Genomic DNA, 22,454 nt, shown 5'->3' with positions numbered 1-22,454 from the left:
GAATCATAACCACGCCGTCGCATGTATTCAAGTATGCAACCTATACCATGGCCGCCACAGTGGTTCAAAATCGAAAAAAGGTGGTCGAAATTATTACCGCTCTTATTCATAGTCACTGTTGTATTATGAAGAAGCTATTTAGAAGAATTTTGTCCGCTGAATACGAATTTGAAGTTATTTTTGTTGTATCTTTGATATTATTGTTTTTAAATGGCCTATTATTTAAACAATTAAATATTAAAAATAGATATTGTATTCAATTATTCATTCAAGGTGAAGATTGATACGCATCAAATAAATCGAGGTATTTTTTCATATCTGTGACTATTATTTGTTAAATTTAATATTATTTATAAATTATATAAACAATTAAAGTTGACCGTTTTTAAAGCAACGGTAATTTGTGTTCGTATACAATTTTTATCTGTTCAGCCTAAGTTAAATTTTTTATGCATAATCTACGATACTTTAATTTTTTTAATGAATTTGCTTAACAATTCAAAATAAATAGAATATGGTCAATGCCCTCAAGGCGTAGATGAAAGTCGCATCAGTGACCTTCAAGTTGTTTGGTGAGGTAAGTACAAGGATTGAAAGCAAATATTTAGGCATTCTAACTTTTTCTCTTAATATTTTTTTTCCAGTTAAATTAAATTACTGAATATTGTGACTAAGGCTATGGGATATCACATAAATAAGGATATTTATGTTCGTCCCTTTTATCCCTTCCATCGATCACGTAGTTCGACTAATTTCCGACTGAGCTCAATATTACTCAAAGCGAAAAATTCACGAAGGATATCTCTAAATAACTCGCACACACTCAAACTTTGTCCTCACTCATGAATTTGTGACTATAGCAAATGCGTTGTTAACGCCTTAGGCGTGACTTTAAATGCCCGTGGTCCTTCTCTCAGCGAATGCGATGCACCGTCTGAGTCCTCTGAATGCCATGCCTCGAGCGTGCGCGGGCGAAACATATCTGCCTGCTTTCTTTCTGTGCTTCTTAATTGCCTTTGTTTGTATGGTTGTATTTTTCGAATATTTTTCCAGCTGATGCCAGGATGCTTGCTCTGAGCAGCGTCTGACGGACGCTCATGGAAGATATTCTTCCACTCACGCCCCGATTTATGTACTTTCTTAGCGATTGTGCGTTCTGTGTGGGGGGCGCTGAATGCTTTTCTCTGTGCATCATTATCATCTGCTTTTCTGGCTCATCGTTTCCTTTCTCTTTCATCGTGGCAATGATAGAGAAGGCATGGACCGTCCAGGCATTGCCACTCATTGGTTCTCGGAACCTCGAAGACCTGCCAGGATCTTATATCTTAATTACGAGGTTTGACTCTTAGGGTTAGGATTTTTTCACGCCTGCGTTCCTTTGGTGGTTTTATTTTTTTCGGCCTTGGGTCCCTTCCGTATCTGAATTCCTCCTTAGTTGACCATTCCATATTGGTAGATGGTATGCGGCGACATTGAGGGTAGTCAGAGAGAAAAATATTCCTAGCACACTTTAAACACTTTAGCTTCCACTTTAGCAAACTTAAAGGACAAAGATGAGATCAGGTAAACCTCGTTGAAGAGCAAGAAAACTGCGGCCGGGCGCTACCCTTTTTTTTGGCAATAATAATCATTATCGACCGTGCGGCGGCTTCCAGTGAATTAGCGTGCTATGAAATACATTGGAAGAGTCCCCTTTCCCAACGGGTGACGACGAAAGGGTATTCTGGATATTGTGAAAGTTAAAAATCCATAAATTCTTGAAACATATGTTGCACAGGCCATAAGTTCGATTATATTCGTCACTATTGCTGTTCTAAAGATTATTTCTGATGAATGTCGAGCCTCACTAAATATCATACGCTGGGGCTACTGGAAAGCCCTAAACGCACTAAAGGAATGAAAAATCTATTATAAATAGATCCCGTATTGCAAACCAAGTAGCACTATAACATGGAATAAACCTGGCACCTTTCCTCGGAAAACTTCTCGTGCTAGCAATACCGCCACCGGGCGGCGCGCCGCCCGGTCGGCCTGGCGGCTGTCGCCGCAGCGCGTTGCACCGTTCAACATAAAACCATCTTGAGGCCAAAGTAGCAAATAGTAGCAAGATTTTTCTTTTGATATAGAATCTATAGACTATATACTTTCAATTCGCGTCAAAATTTCCGGGGGGCTCGGAGGTGCCCAAAACGATTTTGCTATTTATATTTAAAAATTCAAGTAAAAATAGCATAAAGTTTAAACATTTTTATTTCCAACTATAAAACTATGGAAATATAAGAAATCACTAGTAGTTGTACACGAAGGTACCAATTTATGCTCTGTATTTTTTTAAAGTTCATAAATTGTCCGAAACCTTCTTTATATGAAGGTGAACTTCTCTAAAAATGAGTGATTTTACGCGTCAGGCGTTTTCATCCCGGATGACTCATGTTTGACCATTGATACAAACTACAACGAGCCACAAAATAGTCGTAGTACTAGCCCGTATCATAGATCAGATAGTGTAGAATACGAATAGTACCTTCAAAAATTCCTCCAAAAAAGTTGAAAAAATGACTTTCGACCAGCTTTTTCCGATTTTGAACCACTGTGCGGCCGTGCCGCCGTGCCTCGTACTGAACTATGACGTCACTTTTCTACCAGCCAATCATCGGGCGTTTTCGCTTCTCACTTGCATTTGAAAATTCTCGTGAACTTTGATGCATTAAATATCGCAAACCACGTCATAAAATAATAAAAAAACTTTCACCGAGGTAAGCAAACATATATTTTTATATAATTACGGGCTATTGATTATATCTGAAATATATGCAAGTTCCCTATTACATGAGATCTTACGGGAAATAGCAACGGAACTGATGAAATTACGTTATTTTTATCTTAACAGAGGCTCTAAATTCTTTCTAATACTTGTAAATCTACATAATACCCAGCAAGCCACCTATAGGGTGTTTGGCAGGGGAAAATAATGAAGAATGAGAAAAAGCGAGGATATTTATTTTAAGGAGGTCTCGAGAAAATTAGTCCTAAGGCGATTGATTTTGGACCCTATTGCAAAACATTTTTCGATGGAAATGATTACTCACTAACCAAAACTTACCAAATATACAAGAATTGCCATGAGAAAAAAATCTCCTGAACCGGGAATCGAACTGCGGTCATACCGCCATGCGCGTCTTTAGGGCAGGGTTGAGACTCTTAACCGGTCGTGAAGGGGCCATAACTAGGACTTTTGTCAGGGGGTGCAACGATCAGTTTGCCACTATCCCTCCCGTGATCCCCTTCTCTCTTCCACCCCTAAAATATAATACCTCTGTAATCCATTTTTTTATTGTGCGTTAGTTGAAATTACTCGCCGTATGTATGCTGTGAAGAACTTTTATTAATATTAGTTTAAAATGATTTTTAATTATTTTGGCTAACTAATTTAATTATGAAAGTTCAATAACTTTTCTAATAAATGTTTCAAAATTTTCTGCTCCCCTCTCTGAAATCTTCGCCAGAGGCACACGCCCCCCTGCAACGCCCTAGCTCCAGTCTTGGGTTGCGGCTTCATTGAAGTCCTTTTTTCCCGCGTTGACATCCTTGACAAACCACAAGGGTTTAAAATCTAGCAGTGACGGATATAGATCTGCACCAACTACGTGGGGGCCCTATCTTCGTGAATTACTACACAACCAGGGGAATTTCCCCCTAGCCGAAGGGGGGTTCGGGGATTTTGAAAGTTAGGATTTTCCAGACTCAAAAACGGCTGTTTTAGACTAATTCATTGATAAAAAATACACTATATTATGCAGGCGTAGTAGATCGTTTTACCAATGCCAAAGCGTTAAAATAGGCCCTATAAGGTTAAAAATAATTTGTATTTTGACTCGTTATAGTTGGTAAATTTGCCGGAAAATTTTGCCATCTGCTTTACGTCAAAGTAGTGACATATGAAAATTTCAATTTTTATCTATAGCGTATGTTACGACTCCTAAGCATCTCCCCTCCCCATGGATCCGCCACTCTCATCTTGTACCATGAGCCTCGGAACAATTGCCATGGGAATCAAAGAAAGTCTGCTCAGTGGCCTGGAAATCCAAGATCACAGCCTCGATTCCCGGTTCAGGGGAATATTTTCTCATGGGAAATTCATGGATATATCACCGCCGTTCGCGCAGCAGGTTGATTGCGTGAATCGTTCAGGGGCAAGGGGGTCGAACCGATTCTCACCCAATCTCACGTGGAGGGGAGGGGGGTCCTGGCAAGTATCACGTCATTTTTTCCGCAAGAAACAGCGTAAAATTGTTAGAAAACTGGGTGGAATTGATCAAAACGTGTTCCTCTATTAAACTAGTTAAATTATATTTTTTGTGGGAATTTTCACAGATGGCCAACGTTCATTCAGAAGACAGTATTCCATTGCGCGCCTTGTGACCCCATTTCGGCCTCTATTCCTTAGCTACGATTCTAGTCACACCCTTGAGAACATGAGAAATCAGTTTCTTGACCGTAGACTGACATCTGACGGAGTAAACGTTTCCAGTGACTTCGTCAAGTTACTCGACCGACAGCAGGAAAACAGTGAAAATATGTCAAGAACTTGAATTTCAAAACTTTCTGCCTCTCTGCGATAGAGTAAATGACTCTGAAGATTGCAAATCACTGTTGCTTATCAGGAAACTCAATGACATTTCTAAGGGCCATGAAACTCCTGCAACGCAACCGGAACATCTTCTCGAGATATTAAGTAGACCTATTCCAGGTAAGGTTACTGAAAAAGTGTTTGTCGACTGATTAATTATTTGATAGTTAATTAATTATTATTAACAAATTTCCCCTAGTGACCATCGCTTATATATTTGAAATATATATGAGAGAAGCTGCAGTAGCTTTCGTGGCGGGTTACCTAGTCCGAATCGCAGAGGAGAGAACTGAATGTATAGGGTGTCTGGAACCTCTCGCCGCATGTCAAAAAAGTGCTCCCTCACTGTTATTAGTGAATCATTTGAATAGATCATAGATAGATTGTTATCCTAGCAAAAACTTTACATATTTCTCAGTGTAAGCAGTGCGCAAACTTGACAGCAAAATTTTATATTCGGGCAGTACTCTTTCTGCAACGCCAGCTACTTGAAGAGCAATTACTGACATTCATTTTACCAAGATTTCTGAAGGAATTTGCTTTTAAGCAATGCACAAACCCGGTATTGCTTCGTGTAATATTACAAAAAAATTTTAGGCCACTTCTGGACAATTATGCTAAAATGAAACGGACACTGTAACATGGAAGAAGTAACAGCACCTGCGTTTAGGAAAATATCACTTTGTCGGAAATGCCTATAATTTTGAAAACATTATTCCGTGAAAAATACCAAAAAATAAAGGCCAAAATTAAATAAATATGGTAAATGTTAGCATAATCACGAAAAGAGAACTAATTTTGACAAAAATCGCGTCTGTTTCAAATGTTCGCCATTCATTCCCATACGAATTTTGTTCTCAAAACAGCGCCAGCGGCGACAACTGGAACTAACTCCAGACATGCTCATTCTGCCCGTTTACAGCCCACGTTGGACGGCCTTATGAATAACGTAGGCTACGTTAATACATTACACAGGTTAGTTGTCTTGCTACCCGTTGTAATCCGAAAGCGCTGTGGTCCGACTCCCGCGTCTATTAGTTCCCCACTTTTGCCACTTGTCGCGACAAAAATATTCTCTGGGTTGCTTAGTCATTACATTCCAACGCAAGGCAACGGACGCTGGTGTGCAGAGCTCCGGAATTCATCAATTTGTGAGATTTTCTTTGGAAAATATTTGCAATTCTCGAACTTGTTATGTGTGGGGATGCACGACCGCTTACAAGAAGACGCAAAAAGTGAACACTTCGGTTGGTATCTGGAAGAAAGCAGGTCCAAGGCTATGGCATGGTGTGGCTACGGTGAGTACCATTTTAGTTGGTAAGAGGGATTGATCAACTTTGGCCGATTTTTTTAAAATTTCTGTTATTAGACGTTAATATACATATCTTGTGATGAGATAACAATTGGTTATCATTCGCCGTGGGAGGAAAGTGAGCACTGGGGAGGAAAATGTGCTGCTGTTACTTCCCGCCAGCAATGGCGGGAAGTGCCAGCTATATGCAAGTTGGCTAAAGACCTATGAAAAATTAGATCCAAAGTTTTTTGAATACGCATGTTTGCTGTTTATATCCGAATAAAATATTTTAAAGTCGGCCGGTAAGCAATTAATCGCCTTTTTTACACATCGTGGGGATATCGCGGGCGACTCCATTTTGGCGTCCTTATTGGCATTTATACATGAATGTTCTTCTCTGGACTGAAAGCTTTCTATTTGTCTTCTAAATAAGTGGGGTTTAAATCAGGGAAAATCGATGTAGTGTTATGACTTCAAGGCAGAATTGTTGATAATGTGAAGAGATCAATTTAATCTGCCATGTGCTTCTATTTAGATGATGCATATATCTCGCGGATTGATGCGCTGACGCAATGGCGGAATAGGAACCTCTTCGCAATACCTACGAATTTATGTCCGCGCCAGTGAATGCGTTGTGAAAATAGGGCATCGTCGAATTAATTTGATATCTTTTCGTTTTATAAAGTGAGTTCTCTTTCCGTTTGAAACATAAAATCGCTCTTTCCGTTGATAAGAGATATGTTTGTATTTTTTTATGATAGAGTTCTAAACTTTCACTGATTGGTAACTAGAAAATGTTCCATTTGTAATGAGTGTTAAACTATTTCTTATTGAGTGTTGTATTGTCGATCCTTGTGTTTCATCCTTTAAATCAGTTTTCTTACATCATCTGTTTTCTACCTTTTAGGTGGAGTATTGCCGTGGTTTTGCTGTTTCGATTGCAAGGATGCTGGGCCAGAAACGGCCGCTGGAGTAGTGCAATTGGTGGGAGCGAAGTTAAATTAGTGAAAGTGAAGTGCAATTAATACTATTCTGGAGCAGTCAGTGTTATCATAGTGCAATTAGGTTAGTGTAGTGCAAGTGATTTCAACGATACAAGGCTTGAATTTTTGTATCAACTGTTCTCAGTGTTGTTTCATTATTTATTTGCTGTGCTTAATCATCTTAAGTTTAAACTGTTTATAAAAGGAAAGTTATTTTACGTGGTGTGTGACTCACACAGTGAATAGCTATAGTTTGATATTGGACTAAAGAGATTTCTGTTTTAATTTCTATGTAAGTTACAATTTTGGCAATAAATTTCTGTTTGATGTGATTGTGAACAATAATTGTGATATAATTATTTAAGTATACATGACATCCGGTCCACGTTTCCCGTAACAGCTGCAAATTGCATGATTTCTAATGTGTGTTACAGTTAATGTGAGTGCCACCCCCTCAGAGGCAAGTATTTGCAAATCCATGCACAGGTGAGTTTTGTGTTATAGTCATAATAAAATGCCAAATTTCAATTCTGTGAAGGACAACTGTTAGATAGGGTAGCGCTTTTTAGTCAATAGCATTCTTCATTCTTAATCTTGCACTGTGACATCCGTTGCAAATGCAACGAGCATTGTTAGATTAATTGCCATATCTTCAACGCTTTATGATGCATCACGTCCGAAATGTTGTTTGTATGGTTGTGTTCGGTGCCTTTTTTTCTCGTTGCTTTTGAAATCAAAAGAGTTCGGGGCTTAGTGGGTTTTGAGCTTTATCTGTACCAATCGCTCTTTCCGTTGATAAGAGAAATGTGTTTGTATTTTTTTAAGATCGATTTCTAAACTTTCACTGATCCCTCTCGTGCAAATACTTTCTAAAAGTCATACTTTATTTACGCTTAATTATTCTGTGGTTTTCTTCGCTGTGCCTTATGACAACTAAAGTCAATGTCATACTCCGATAACATTACCGATATACATCGCAATACTTAGAGTAGGGGAATCCAGAAGTTGCGATGTTCTGACATGTTAAGCAGGTAATTGTGCACTGTGAGAGGCGTCGTATATATTACGGAATACGTCGTCTGCTGGTCATGGAGTTAGCGGGAAATTGACAAAAGGACGATTTGTTATTCAGTGATTCGTTGAAATGTATTTATTAACGGGTAGTGGTCAAGTCGAAAAGTTAATTCGGTTTTCTGTCCGTCCTATTGCCCTTTAAAACTATACGTTTCCCCATGCAGCGACCCGTCTTTGCAGAATAGGCAACACTGCGACATTTGGCAACACTTCGTTAGCTCGGGATGCTCGTGGCAGTCTCTTTAATCTCCTATATAATGTATTCTCCATGGCATAGGCTTCCACTATGGCAACCACGACGTCCGCCATTTTCAGTGTAAATACTCAGTTTTCCCATAAGGAGATGTGGTAAAATTTCTTCGTTTTTTTGATAAGCGAAGAATGTTGGTAATTTTCGGATAGGTGATATTGATTTTCGAAACCTTCAGTAACATAAGTACAAATTTTCTAGGCATGACAACAAAGGAAACGGCGAAAATAAAGGTAAAACCAGGGCAAAGGCTAAACGTATTATGACCTGATCGAACCCTTGTTTTAATGGGTTGACACCCAATTGCGCTAAATAATCACTGAAAATACTATTAACGGAAACTCTTACCCTCAATAAAAAGGCTCTTTGCAAAATATGTACTGACACAAGCAATTCCGCCGCGAGTTTAATGACTGAAATCTGATAGTAGGACAGCGGGTAGATGGGCGTACCCAGCTGGAGACGGCCTTTCAGCGGCGTAGTGCGGTGGGATAGGACCACCCTGTCCCCCGGACAATATGAAATCACAATTACTTTGATTAATTTAAAAAACAAAATATTGAGAAATGACGAGTTTACAAAAGATTTCTTTGACAAATAGTTTTTTCGATCATTAACCCGAACGAAATTCCTGGCTACGCCCCCCCCCCCCTTAGAAGCGGAAAGAAATTAAGCTCGTAACGAAAATTTTTAAGAAATTATTTTAAAAATTATATTCACTTAAGACATGTAACAAATTTAAGTCATTCTCTTCATTGTATAGACCAATGAAACGCTGTCATAATTTACTTACAATTTTGGCTTCTTCATTCTTTGCAAAAATGTTACTACTTGAAAGACCACGACATGTCCTCCTTGCTTTGATCCTGGGTACCAATGGAGCAGCGAGGGGGGTTATGGGGGATAAATTCCTCCCCCAGAGATCAGAGAAATTTTTTATTTTAATCCATTTTACTTAATTGGATTAATATTACTAATAGAATAGTGTAAGGACTAATAAAATATCCCTCAGAAAGCCATAAAACTCACCATTTATCTTTAAATTCGCCTACATCTTAATCAGACGTTTATTATCACCCGATGGCCGCTCTCATGCCTTGTTTCCACTACGAAGGGTCTACAGCGGTTAGGGGATGATGGGTAACCTGACCAGCGTTCCAACGGGAAGTTTGTCCGAATACCCTGCCGGGAACAGAAGTTTGGGGGAGGTAAATAGTTGAGTAACGAAATAGCGTGTGATGAAAATGTAGGTTCAAGTAGCTAGATTATTGCCTTTGATCAACATTTATTTAATGCTGTGGGGAAATTGGATCCGCCTCCGGAACAAATGGAAGAAGAAATGCGACGGAGGAGGAACCTGAGGGCCTATATTATAAATAGGTTAAGAAGAAAACCCCGGCATTACATAAGAAGAAGTTGACGGTTTGTTAGCAGTCAGGGCATGGAAGAAGGAGGGGGTCAGGGGTTTTGGGATGGAGATGTTCCCAAATGACCCGATGCATTAAAAAAACATATCGTATCCAGCGGGATGCATTTCAAATGCTGTGCAATGGAATAAGGACTAGCATCGCTAAAATAAGTACGCGCACGCGAGAAGCTATTCTCGTCTCTTAAGGATAGCGATTGCACTGTACTACCTCAAGTTTGGGTCAGATCTGCGATGTCAACATAGGCCGATTTTATACCCGAGCAGCCAAGTCTGCCCACACCTGTTTGTGGCCTTTAAATGTACCCCGAAACCTCCGTTGCATATTTTCCTCTTCATAAATCGGGAGCAAGATCTCCGTCTCGTCGTCAAAAAAATTCTTTCTCTCAGGATTGGCCATCCCCGCTCTTATTTAAAAAAATATGTACTCGCAACGTTTTTCCTGCCTTCAATAATTGCCTGATCTCGTGGTTGTTAGACGAAATACGTTCGTCAATTGCTCACTAGATCCGGAAACTAGCGTTCCCACTACGATTTCTAACCCGCGTTACCTGCTAACCCGCGTCAGCCAACCCGGGTTACAATTCTGACCGGGGTTGGCGCTAACTGCCGTTTCCACAACGATATGTAACCCGGGTCAGCGCTAACCCGCGTAAGAAGGGCGTAGTGGAAACAAGGCATCAGTGAGCACGTCCGTTTTGTCCCAAGTCCAGTCCGAGAGAGAGCCTTATTCCCCAAGCTATCCCATACACCCCATACATACAAAAAAACAAAGCAATAACAATATTATCCAATATGGCGGACAGCGCATCACTAAGGCGGCAATACAAATAAAAGAGAACTCAAATACATAACACTAATCTCGCACCTACCGCTTATCCTGGAGGGTATTCCGTTCCCCCACACACCCTGGTATTATTTGCACCTAAACCCACCCCCCCAGTCTTAAGTACTACCTGGGCCCCTGCAGGGTACTCACATGGATGGATGTGCTCAATACCGGTCTGGGGTGAATGGGGTACTGATGGGGGGGAATTCGGAAGTCTTCCTTGGAAAATTTTAGGGAACTGCATGCCCGAAAATGGATTTTGACAATATTCTCGCTCTTAAATAGTAGATAAAGTTAATAAAAAATACTATGAAAATTGAGAAAATTAATAATTTATTATGGAGCTGATATCTCTTTAATGAATTTGTCCCAGAAACAGCACTGAAATCTAAAAAAAAGAAACTAAATACAATCTTTCCAAATAACCATTCCAAATAAGCACTTGCAGTTTTTTTTTACCTTCTGGACACCTAACTCACTTCATTTAATTTACAATGAGTATGCAGTAAAGAAAGCAACCAATGAACACAAAACTTTTTATAATTACAAAAAATGTTGGTGCAAGTAACCTAAGTAATGAATATCTTTTTTTAATTACATCTTTAATATCCCCTCAAGATGGAGCAGGGCCCCCCTAAGCTTGGGTGACTCAGAGATTGCCAACCTGGCCAGTCCGTCCTTGTACCCAAATAGCAATGCAAGCCGGAATCAGGCTTGCAGCAACCTAGAAAAAACAAACTTGAATCACGGTTTAACAACTTGCTTATTATCATCCCTATGCAAGCCCTTCCACTGTTTACTGCATTACTAATTGAAAAAAAATTTAATAACTACAAGCCTAGGTGAACCACTGGGGTCTTTTCCTGGGAAATAAGTCCTTGGAATAGAGAACACATAGCAAAAGAAAACAATTCTAAAATGAACATCCATACAATTCCTTGAAAAGTAAAAGTAGAACAAAATCTAACAGGGATCATGTCAGACCATTCTCAAAAAACCTAGTACGTACACTAAGACGCACTCTTGCAATTAAATCAACATAAAAAATTTGTGGGATACAATGAATGAACACCTAATAACACAACATAGCTCCGTGAACAGTAAATTGTGATTAATAACAGCAGTAGGTAATACTTAACTAGACAAATAAAATTAACTTCTACAATCTTAGTTGACACAAGGGTACTAACTTCCAAATTCCAAGCAGACGCATTTGGTAAAAAATTTATTTATGACTGAAAAAGAGATCATTTCTCCCATAATATCCCAATCCCAGATAATATATTCGTGATTATAAGCAATTCCCATCTCTGCTTAAGGTGAAATGAAGTGAAACATAAGATAAATAAAGAAAGAGATGCTCATATTAAGGCCAAAATTCCTAATATATACCGGGGCACTAATGTAGGAATAAAATTCAATCTACATATGACATGAACTATTTTGCTATTAATCCAAAAAAGATTACTGAAGTCTTTTATGACCAGGGCACAACTCCTGTAATGGCATGCCCATGCATTTTGTAACAAAACACTCAAAAGTATATGATAAGATATGGAAATAAGTCTTCCTTTTAGTTAGCTTCAAGTCAGCTAGGGTAACCTGCCCAGTAATGGACACCCTTAAGAAAATTTTAACTTTAATAATTTTTTGCAGGTCTCCTTTTATCATTAGAAAAAAATTGATGATCAATATTGATAGCTAATGACTTCTCTCATTAAGTCTGCATATCCTGTTATTCATGCAGGTTCATAGTTTTACTGTACTTGCATATCTGTAAAATCATCTCAGAATTGCCAGTAATGGACACAGCGAAGCTAGTGGTGGACACCCCAATTTTGGACACTGGTTAGGAAAATAAGAGAGAGTTTTAAAGAAGAAATAGTAGCTTTATTAACTTTCAAAACTGATATGACACAAGGAAAAAGAAACTTTGTCAACCTCGAGGTCCTCTGATAACTACTTACTAAAATACATACTTTACATGTTAACTTCCAAGTTATATTTTATTAATATGGAATTCCTCGGAAGTAGTGCCGACCTCTAACAATCTGATACGGTTGTATAATTTGTAGAATTTGACTTAACTTTATACGTTGAACATCTTCAACGTTTGGAAAAATATAAACATTGTCAACCTTGGTGGACTTTCTCTAAAATTTTGCTGTCACTAGACCTGCTTTAATATCCATCACCTCTCCAATGAACGCTTTTGTGGTTTCTCTTTTTGTTTTTTCATTGTATAAAAATTTAGCTTCAATGAAATTGCCTTTCTCTACCTGTCCATTGAAGGGTTTAGAAGATGCCGCTTCATCTTCTTCTTCGCTAGTCCAAAGCTTGGAAGTATCAGATTCATCATGCACTGAAAAAGATTCATCTTCGTCACTCTCTTCAATCACCATTTTCTTCTTTTCCTTAAATTTATCTGCCTTTCTAATTTCTCTTTCCTGCTTTCTCATCAGTTTTTCTAATTCCCTTTCCTCTTTTTCTTGTCTTTTCTTCTCTAGAAAAATCTTGAATGAATCTGATGTAATAACGGAAGGAAGGTTTGTGCCTAGTCTCCTTCTAACCTTTTTTTCTTCAATTTTAGGGTTGAAAAAGCATTTCTTAAATGGAGAGGGAGTTCCAATGGCTTTGAATTTTTGTAATTCCTCCGATTCACTTATTGTAGTTTGAGTACTAGTCTCAGCAGCACAATAAACATTGAAAGAAGAAACTGAGACTTCCTTTTGCCCATCAGTCTCGGAAGCACACTCACTTTCAGATGCACCATTAGTTGTTAGCTGTCCACTTTTTTTAAATCTCCAGAGGTTGTACAGTAACATTGCATCTTCTTTTCCTTGCCAATTGTTTGGAAAACACTCATTAAAACTACACAGCAATTCATTGTTGATACTTTTCTCTAATTCTGTCAAGATAGAAACCCCCAATTGCTCTTCTACCACTTGCTCCTGGACACAGTCTTCACGGCATCGAACATCAATGCATTTGGTGTAGTCAACTGCATTGGCATCAAATGGACAAAGTCCACTTTTCCTAAATCCATTTATAATGCTTTCCTTTGTGGTTTTTTGGAAAACCGTGGACAAGAGATGAGCAAAAGTGTGTCTGGTATCTTCTTGAGGGAAATTGACATACTTCCTCTCCTTCACAACCTTTGACCAGCCTGCCTTGAGAGGTTTGAATACACTTACATCAGCAGGTTGTAGAATGTGGGTGCTGTTTGGGTAGAGACTCACAAGAATCACTCCCAAACTTCGGCACAGTTCACTAGTGTGTAGTGTTAAATGTGAACGGTGTCCATCAATGAAGAGAAGGACAGGAAACTTAACACCTTCTTTTTTCAAAGAGGGTACCAAGTGATTCCCTAGGTACTCAAAGAAAATCTCCCCTGTCATCCAACCGGATGGAGTGGCACCAATTCCCCAAGCTGGTGGATGATTTTGGGCAATGGTATTGGGGATCCGCACATATGGGTACAACACCATTGGTGGAACAATCCAACCAGCAGCTGAAAAAGCAGCCATTACTGTTAACTGTTCCTTGCTGTTGTTTTGCACCACACTGTAAAAATCGCCTTTTCCTTTAGGCCCAATAACTTTTCCATTCTTTGGCAAAGTAGAAACCCAGACTCATCCTCATTGAAAACACAGCTAGGGTCCTCTAAAATATGAAGTTGACCTTCTTCTTTTAAATAAGATTCAAGGTCATTGAACCAACTTCTTATTCCTGTATCTGTGACCTCAGCTCGTGAGCGTGCTAGGGCTTCAGCAGTTTTTTCTTTTAATTCATTGTGCCGAGACATAAACAACTTCCACCACTTATCACCAGGCATGTTGTCCTTGAACAATTGTTTATGAGGATGAGGAAGTTCTTTCTCCTTGTCATCCAGAAACTTTTTCACTGTCAAGAACACAATGTATCTTGTCAAAGGAAATCCTTGTTTGGCTAGATCTAAGATCCACTTTTTTATCCGTAACTCTATTTCTATACCCAGAACTGGCTTTGGTCCCATTCTCCTCTTCTCTTGACTTTTTCCGGATATTTTTCTGATTAAAGTGGACCTAGAGAAATAACATCTCATTGAGCATACAGTATTAAAATATTACTTCAAATGTAAGGAATCAATATTTGTATGCTTATTTTCAAATGCATACCTTGGAATTTCAAATTTCTTACTGGCCTCTTTCTTTGACATTCCATTTCTCACTGCTTCTATGGCTCTGTTCATGTTTTCCTCCGTATAGCGAAAGAAAACCCTTTTACAGTGATTTTTATCTATTTTTTCCTGAAGTCAAACTAAACACAGAAGGGTATTAACAGAATACCAAGGGTGTCCACTACTGGATTTGGTCTTCCAGAGATGGCCACACCAGGGTCCATTACTGGAATTCAAGTTAAACTAGGCTGCCAGTATAGTGGACACCCCCTATAAAGTGCTTCAAATTCATAACTTTGGAAATGTAAATACAAAATATAGAAGTTGAGTTCATATTTAATGTAGAGGTTATATTTTAAATGAAAATAAACAACAAACTTAATGGATAACATCATACTTAAATAACTACCTACCTAAAGACGTAAGACAGCAAACAGGCCATTCACGCGGTGACGGCCATGTTTAATATTTTTGGTCACGTGTATGCCAACTTAACTTCATCAAATTCTATCATTTTACCAACCGCATATATTGCAGTATATTTTGGCGCAAAATTCAAACCAAAAGCAGTCAAAATAGTGATTTTGAGAGCTGTTTTGTCCGCCCGTGTCCATTACTGGCTGGGTGCCCATTACTGGGCAGGTTACCCTAGATTGATATGACTTTTGTCAACAGCAGGCTCCTCATTTAGTCCACTCTTGTCTCAATTCAATTCCGTGAAAGATTTACAACAGGACATCTCTGTTAGCCTAACTGAAATATGCCATGGAATAAATTTACAATTTCCACACACTTAGGTATCAATATCCTTAAATTGGAGATTAATGTGAATGACATCCATATCTTAGTAGTCATTTTTTACATCCTCATCATATGCTTAGGATAATTAACATAATTATAGAATGATTTCCATATGTCTGCATAATAGTTACAAAAATTTAACATGCATGAATCACCTAAGTTTATTCATGAGTCCTTTGATGTGATCTCATGTGTTCCCATACAAAAAAATCTGTGCTGTGGCTGTACTAAAGCTGCACTGTAACTGTGCTAAAAGGGCTGTACTGTGACTCTACTTAAACTGCACTTGAATTGAAACATCGCAGTACAGTTATAGCACGGTCAGAGTGCAGTTGCCATAGCACAGTCACAGTGGAGTTGTCATAGCACAGTCACAGTGGAGTTGCCATAGCACAGTCAGAGTACAGTTGCCTTAGCACAGTCATAGTGCAGTTGCCATAGCACAGCCACAGTGCAGCTGCCATAGCACAGTTTTTACTGTAATACTCTGCCCATGAATCAATAATTGAGTCTTGATGTGGCTATTGCATTCCCTGTATATCTTATTGAAAACAAGAAGCAGAATTAAATCAAGATAGGCCAATTAGCAGAGATATATAGTTCCCTTTTTAGGTGTTTGAAGATTGGTTGCCTGATCCAATCAGAAAACCGCAAAGAGATAACAGTGGCCAAAACGACTAAACTCATTCGATTGTTGACTAGTCTAAGGAAAGATAAACCATATTCCTAACAGACACTCACTGAATTTGTTACGTTCCACTTCCTTAATATGAACAAAGTTTATGGTACTAAAAATATTGCTATCGAAGCACTGAGGTTCTATGAGACAAATTGACAAATCCTATTCTGCACATCAACGGGCACTCAACATAAAAACCACCAAAATTTACTTCAAAGCTATTTGTCTAGTTGCCACAAATATGCCCACCTCGATAGTTTTTGTTGATGAAGTTTCAGTACTAACGCCGTGGAGCACAATAAATGACAATAAGATATGAAAATAAAAGAAATTTATTAAATACAAATATACTCATGATTATAAACATAAAAATGAAAGTCTTGTTAAGGCATGGCCGCTCAATTCATTTGCCTCTTTGGCTTCCTTCCTGAAATTAAAAGGAAAAAACATTACATACTGATATCTAATAAAGTGTTACTTCAAAATTTGACTGTTTAAGTTTGTCTGAATTTAATTTTAGAGAAGTTGAGTACTTACCTCCAGCAGCAGAGTATAAATAAAGATATGTCTTTTTTCAACTCTCTCGTGCTTCGCAAGGAGTAGATTGCGAGTCGTCGAAATCAATCGTGGAAAGTTGATTCATCGCGAACCACACGGATTTCAGCAAAATCGACGATATCACTTCACCCGCAAGAAAAATTCCCGGCTAAGTAGCTAATTTTGATGTAATTGAAGTAAAGTTCACTTCTTCATGTTCTTAGCGTCGATCTTACATCGACGTATCCATCATACAGCGTAGAATTCAGAGCACGTAAACAAGTAATGTTACAACCGGTTCAACACCAATGCTCTAACAAAGATGGCTGAGTATTGGCGGAAGTTGTTCTTTTGACCATACTTTACCAAAATAATAAGCAAGCTGGAGCTATGCATTGCCGCTGTAATGTCAGCATAAATTTTTATATAATTTACGCATTCATATTCTCATGGAAATGATAGTTGATCGTAATATGAAATAATATAGGAAATACTTTCTCCTGTCAATGACTAGTTTAAGTCCAGCCCTGTCGCAGTGGTTTGAGCCATAGTACAGATCCAGTCATGTTACCCAGCCCAGTCACAGTCCACTTTTAGCCACAGTACACTTCCAGTCATGTTTTCTAGCCCTGTCACAGTCCAGTTTGAGCTATAGTACAGTTCCAGTCCAGTTACCCAACCCAGTCACAGTCCAGTTTGAGCCATAGTACAGCTCCAGTCATGTTACCCAGCCCAGTCAAAGTGCAGTCTGAGCTCTAGCACAGTTCAAGCACAGTGATCCAGCACTGTTACAGTACAGTTCTTCTCAAATTCTAGCTGCCATAGTACAGTCTAGTACAGAAAAGTGTACTGTGACTGTGCTAAACACAGAGTTTAGTCCAGTTACAGTGCAGATTTAGTGCAGTCGCAGCACAGATTTTTTTGTATGGGATTCTCTCTAAACAAGTGGACTAGTAGTAGTACTGTATGGCAATAAATGTGAAAAATGGCTCTTAATCTTGACAATATGTTAAGCAAAGGTAAATAAATTTTTAAAGACCGAACCATGCACCTTTTAGAAGTGATGTAAGAATCTTTCTCTTACTTGAAAATTCATTAAAATCTTAGGTAAGGAGTGTTCTTGGAAATCATTCCTGCAAATTAAGGACTTCTAAGGATATTTAAACCAGAAAGCTCTGATACTAGGTGGTAAATTATAATAAACTTTGCTCTTTTTATGCCAAAATAATGAAATATCTGATATAACAGTTGATTTTATATCTCTATATAAGACAACTTAATGCAAAAATTATGTTTCACTAGAATGTGTAAAGCCGTCAACAATCCACATTAACCACGACTCAACTGGTAGATAACCAAGTATTCATGGTATAAACATTATACATATTGGTAATGATAAAATGTGTATATGCCAAAGAGGGATATATGCAATAAGAACTGATTAGTCATCGTATCGACACACAACAAACAAAGAGGGAAAAACCACTTAACCAGGCCAAATATACCTATGTCAGAGCATTAGAATAAAGGTGCTTCCATGCTATTGAATAGATTGAGAATTCCATATCAGCAACTCATCTTCAAATTTGATGTAAAGAACTCAAAAATGTAACCACTTATGTGAATTACCAGGGTAAAGCAATGGAATAGGTAGTTAAGAGGTAATCATATAAAAAATTACTCTTGTATAAAATACATCAAGGCCAGGTAAACACTGACAGAGGTGATGCTCTAATAACTAGCTATGTGGAGCAACATCAAACACTTTCTCATAAATAAATAATACAGATGACACCCTATGGAATCAGTTTTAACATAATAGAAGTTCAATATGATTTAGACTGAGCGTTGAACTTGAATATAGAAAAAACAGACAACAAGTTAGAAAATTTATGAAAAAATACATTTTGATACTCCAGATATATTCTCTCATTAAGCAAAATACATGGTGACACCACAATGCCAATGCAGAAGATGATTGCTGTGAATATAACGCTGCACATGCTTCTTCTGCTTAGGTTATTTGGACATGAAATGCAGTACAGTAGACTCTCGATTATCCGGCTGCGGTTTATCCGGGTTGCGGATTATCCGTGAATGATTTTTACTCTCGTTCAATTTTTCCGCGATTTCACAAAAAAAATAAAATCGGACGCAAAATCATCGAAATTACTGTATTAATGCTAGGATACACCGGGCAAGAATCCCCTTCGTAAAATGGAAGCGATCGCGCGCTTGCTGCATTCACGGGAGCACCGTGTTCCTGTTTACCAAGCCTCGCAGTGCGCGACCGCGCTCCGAAAAAAAAGATCGCGAACTGGCGAAGAAAGCTCTCATTGAGCCCGGGAAGCACTCTAAAATAACAGAATAACTGCATAAATAATAATATATTGTATATTTTAGGTAAATTATGAGCATTGCAAGACATTTAAGAGAAAGTTGGGGTTATCCGTGTTTTCCGATTATTCGTGCCGTCTCTCCCCCATCATTAGCCCGGATAATCGGGAGTGTACTGTAATTGTATCTTATCGTTGTAGAAGTCGTTCCATTATATAGCCATCAATTCATAACAAACATGATACAACAGGCAGCATTGAATCTGGAATAAAGGAATAATCTTGGTGACATCAACTGAGTGAACTTGAGTAACATATAAGAATAAAACAAATCACCACTGGTATTCACATAACATGCATTTCAATTTAATGCACAATATATGCACTGCAGAACACCTTGGTAAGAGGACTATCCACTTAGAAAATAAAAAAAAGCTAATCCATACAATATTATGGGCCAAATTCAGTACCAAAATATTCTTAAGCACTCCATTTAGGAGGATCTGAATTCAAGATATTGCCCATTCTGTTCCTCTAAATGATGCAACAAGATGATGAGCCCAGATATGAAGAAACATTTATGCACATTATTGAATAAGACACTCAAGTTGAATGCAATAGAAGCATAATTATAATAGCATCCAAAGTATATTAATCAAGAAACGATACTGAATTTCAAAGTGTCAGAATGACTTTAGCAAACACGATGGTAGTTCTCAAATCAGACAGTCACCAAAACAGCTTAACATAAGAGCAACCAGTGACTCCATTTAATTACTCCAGAAGTATTTTGAAAACACTTTTTCAATGCAAAGAAGCAATTTGGATGCTATGGAAGTAATGAAAAATGGTATAACTGAAAAATTGTCAGAATATAAGCAAAGGCAATGTGAAATAAAAGAACTTGCAATAGATATAGTTTAATCTTACATTCAAGAAAACTTGTCAATTTGAGAAGCTACCTTATTTGATAGATGATAAGCATTAGCAAAGACTGCATGCTTATTTTACAACAAATGTGCTGATTTCTCAAAATGTAATAGATGAATGAGAATCCCTGTAAACACAATGAGTTGCAGCAACGTTGCAGTCAGGTTGCACGAGGTTGCAGAGGTTGCAGGGCTGTTGAGGTCTCTTTGCAACGTCCTGGCAACGTTGCAGACAGGTTGCACGAGGTTGCAGAGCTACTTAGGTCTCTTTGCAACGTTGCAGACAGGTTGCTTTGCAACGTCCTTACAACAATTTTCCCTCATTCATCATTTCTTTTCGGAACACCCAAAACGCCGTCCACCTGGGGTGCTACGAAATGCAGATTAATTAATAAATCAATCAATTCCCTTAAGATGTAAAAAAAATCCTGCCATGATAAGTTTTCCTCGTTTCATAAAGAAGAATGTTCTTCGAAACGTGATTTCACTCGTGCTTTTTAATCTACTAAGGCGATGATACAAAAAAGATATATTTCCAAGTGGGATTTATTCCTCAAGTCATAAGGCGAAACTTAATTTTTCGCCTACCAAGATTTAGACTCCCGCCCGCGATGTCGAGCTATCGATTGTGGATACCATCGATGGTCGATTCCACCAATAGTCGATTTCCATCGAGAGAAAAACAACATGCCAACGGCCATGGCCGTTTGATGGCAGTTGTCGTATTCATGTGCACATTAATAATGTTACGTGAACTGTGTTGTGTTCTTCGTGAGCGGAATTGATCCTGCCGAAGCATATCAGCCTCCTAAGTTCTTCTTTTACTTGTTTCACCAGCACCTAGGCAATCATCTACTGTTACTACGTAATTTTGTAGTGTTATGTTTGCGAAACTTCTCCAACAAAAGTTTATCAACCGCTGAAGTTCTACTTTTGCTTCCTTCATCAGAATCTGGGTAAGTAGAAGTGTTGCTTATTGCAACATTTTTTATTTTAAATGAAGCATATTCTTAATATTTTCAACCTTCTCACACTTCCTGAGACAGCTCAGTCAATCCATCTTCTGTGGATTGAAAAACATTGCATATGCATAAACTTAAATTTATTTTAATGCTTGACGCATTGCATCACCGTAGTGTGGGAGGATTATGAAGAAAAACTTCTCGGCTTTACTATTTATTGAGTCATTTAAAGTTATTTACATTTTTTATAGTGTTTATTTTTCATTTAGGTGTAGTGGGTTTAAGTGTAGCTTCATGTCAAAAACATCTTCATGATGATGTAAAAAGTTTTGGATCAAAGTTCCAATCAGGTAATTGTTATTAAAAGAAAACATTTCAATCAATTTTGTGTCTCATTTTTGATAATTTTTTGTAGTTAAAGATGTCACTGTGATTTTGTTAAAGAGGGGATAAGTAATGGGATTTGATTTGTTGGATGCAAGTCTATTTGTGCACATTACTCAGGGATAAAACCATTGGGCCATAATGATAAAGTGAATATCAGTTTATCTGTGGTAATATTATTAATACCCAGCCCAGTATAGGAAATGGTTTAGATTCATCTTCCTTTATGTTTGCTTGAAGCACTTTTCAATAGAGTGATCAAAGACTTTGAGATGCGTTGGCTCCCTAATATTGTTTTCTTCTAAGCAAGCAGACTGTTTGATCTTGATTCCAATTATGCAGGGTATCCCATTTATCTTGACCACCCGAAATAACTTTTTGTTCAGATGGAAGTTCAAAAATGTGTCAAGCAAATGTTCATAAGCCCTCAGGGGGACATTAATCAGCATGACTGCCTTCCTTGTATCTTTGTTTCTACAAAGATTTGAAGAGTGGTATGTCTTTTTTAAATGACACCCTATATTTTTTATGAATGACTGGTGGAGTAGTTCCAATACCCGCCTTCCTGCACTAAGTGCTATTGAGTCAGACATTTTTCATAACACTGTGTTTATGTTAATGGTCCACTGTGCTACATTTTTGAATAAGTCTTTAGGAGAGGAAATGAACTGCCAAATAAAAAATATAGGGTGCCATTTTAAAAAGACATACCGCTGTTCATATCTTTGTAAATAATAAAGCTACAAGGAAGTCAATCATGCTAATTAATGTCCCCCTGACGGCTAATGAACATTTGCTTGACACATTTTTGAATTTCCATCTGGACAAAAAGTTATTTCGGGTGATCAAGATAAATGGGACACCCAGTATTCTTCATGTAAAATTGTCATAGTGGATGTGTACAGCCTTTGGTTCAATGAATTATCCCTAATATAATAATTTTTATTTCAGATTGATTTTTTTAAAAGAGTTGGGGGTTCTACTCCACCAGATGCAACAAGGCGTGGGTTGAGAGCATCATTCTTAGATGATATTGCAAAATATTATTTATTGGAAGGCCTTAAAGGGAACATAAAGTTTGGACAGACACACATTCATTTGGCTCTAAGCTGTAAGTAAAGTTTTCAAATTTCTATTAATTAAATACTTCAATGAGACCAACATATGTCAGTAGCTTAGGT

The 22,454-nt window shown here is 38.0% G+C and overlaps 1 long non-coding RNA gene across 1 annotated transcript; it reads left to right on the top strand.

Moving 5' to 3' along the window:
* Positions 1–5,517: 5,517 nt before the first annotated feature.
* LOC124159642 lies at positions 5,518–7,252 on the top strand. Its single transcript, XR_006864996.1, has 2 exons — positions 5,518–5,928; positions 6,832–7,252. It is a non-coding gene; the product is annotated as an uncharacterized LOC124159642 (long non-coding RNA).
* Positions 7,253–22,454: the final 15,202 nt, after the last annotated feature.

The sequence above is a fragment of the Ischnura elegans genome, chromosome 5, assembly GCF_921293095.1.
Source record: "Ischnura elegans chromosome 5, ioIscEleg1.1, whole genome shotgun sequence".
Lineage (NCBI taxonomy): Eukaryota > Metazoa > Arthropoda > Insecta > Odonata > Coenagrionidae > Ischnura > Ischnura elegans.
Note: the sequence above shows the minus strand (reverse complement) of the source record. Positions and strands in the feature narration are given on the sequence as shown.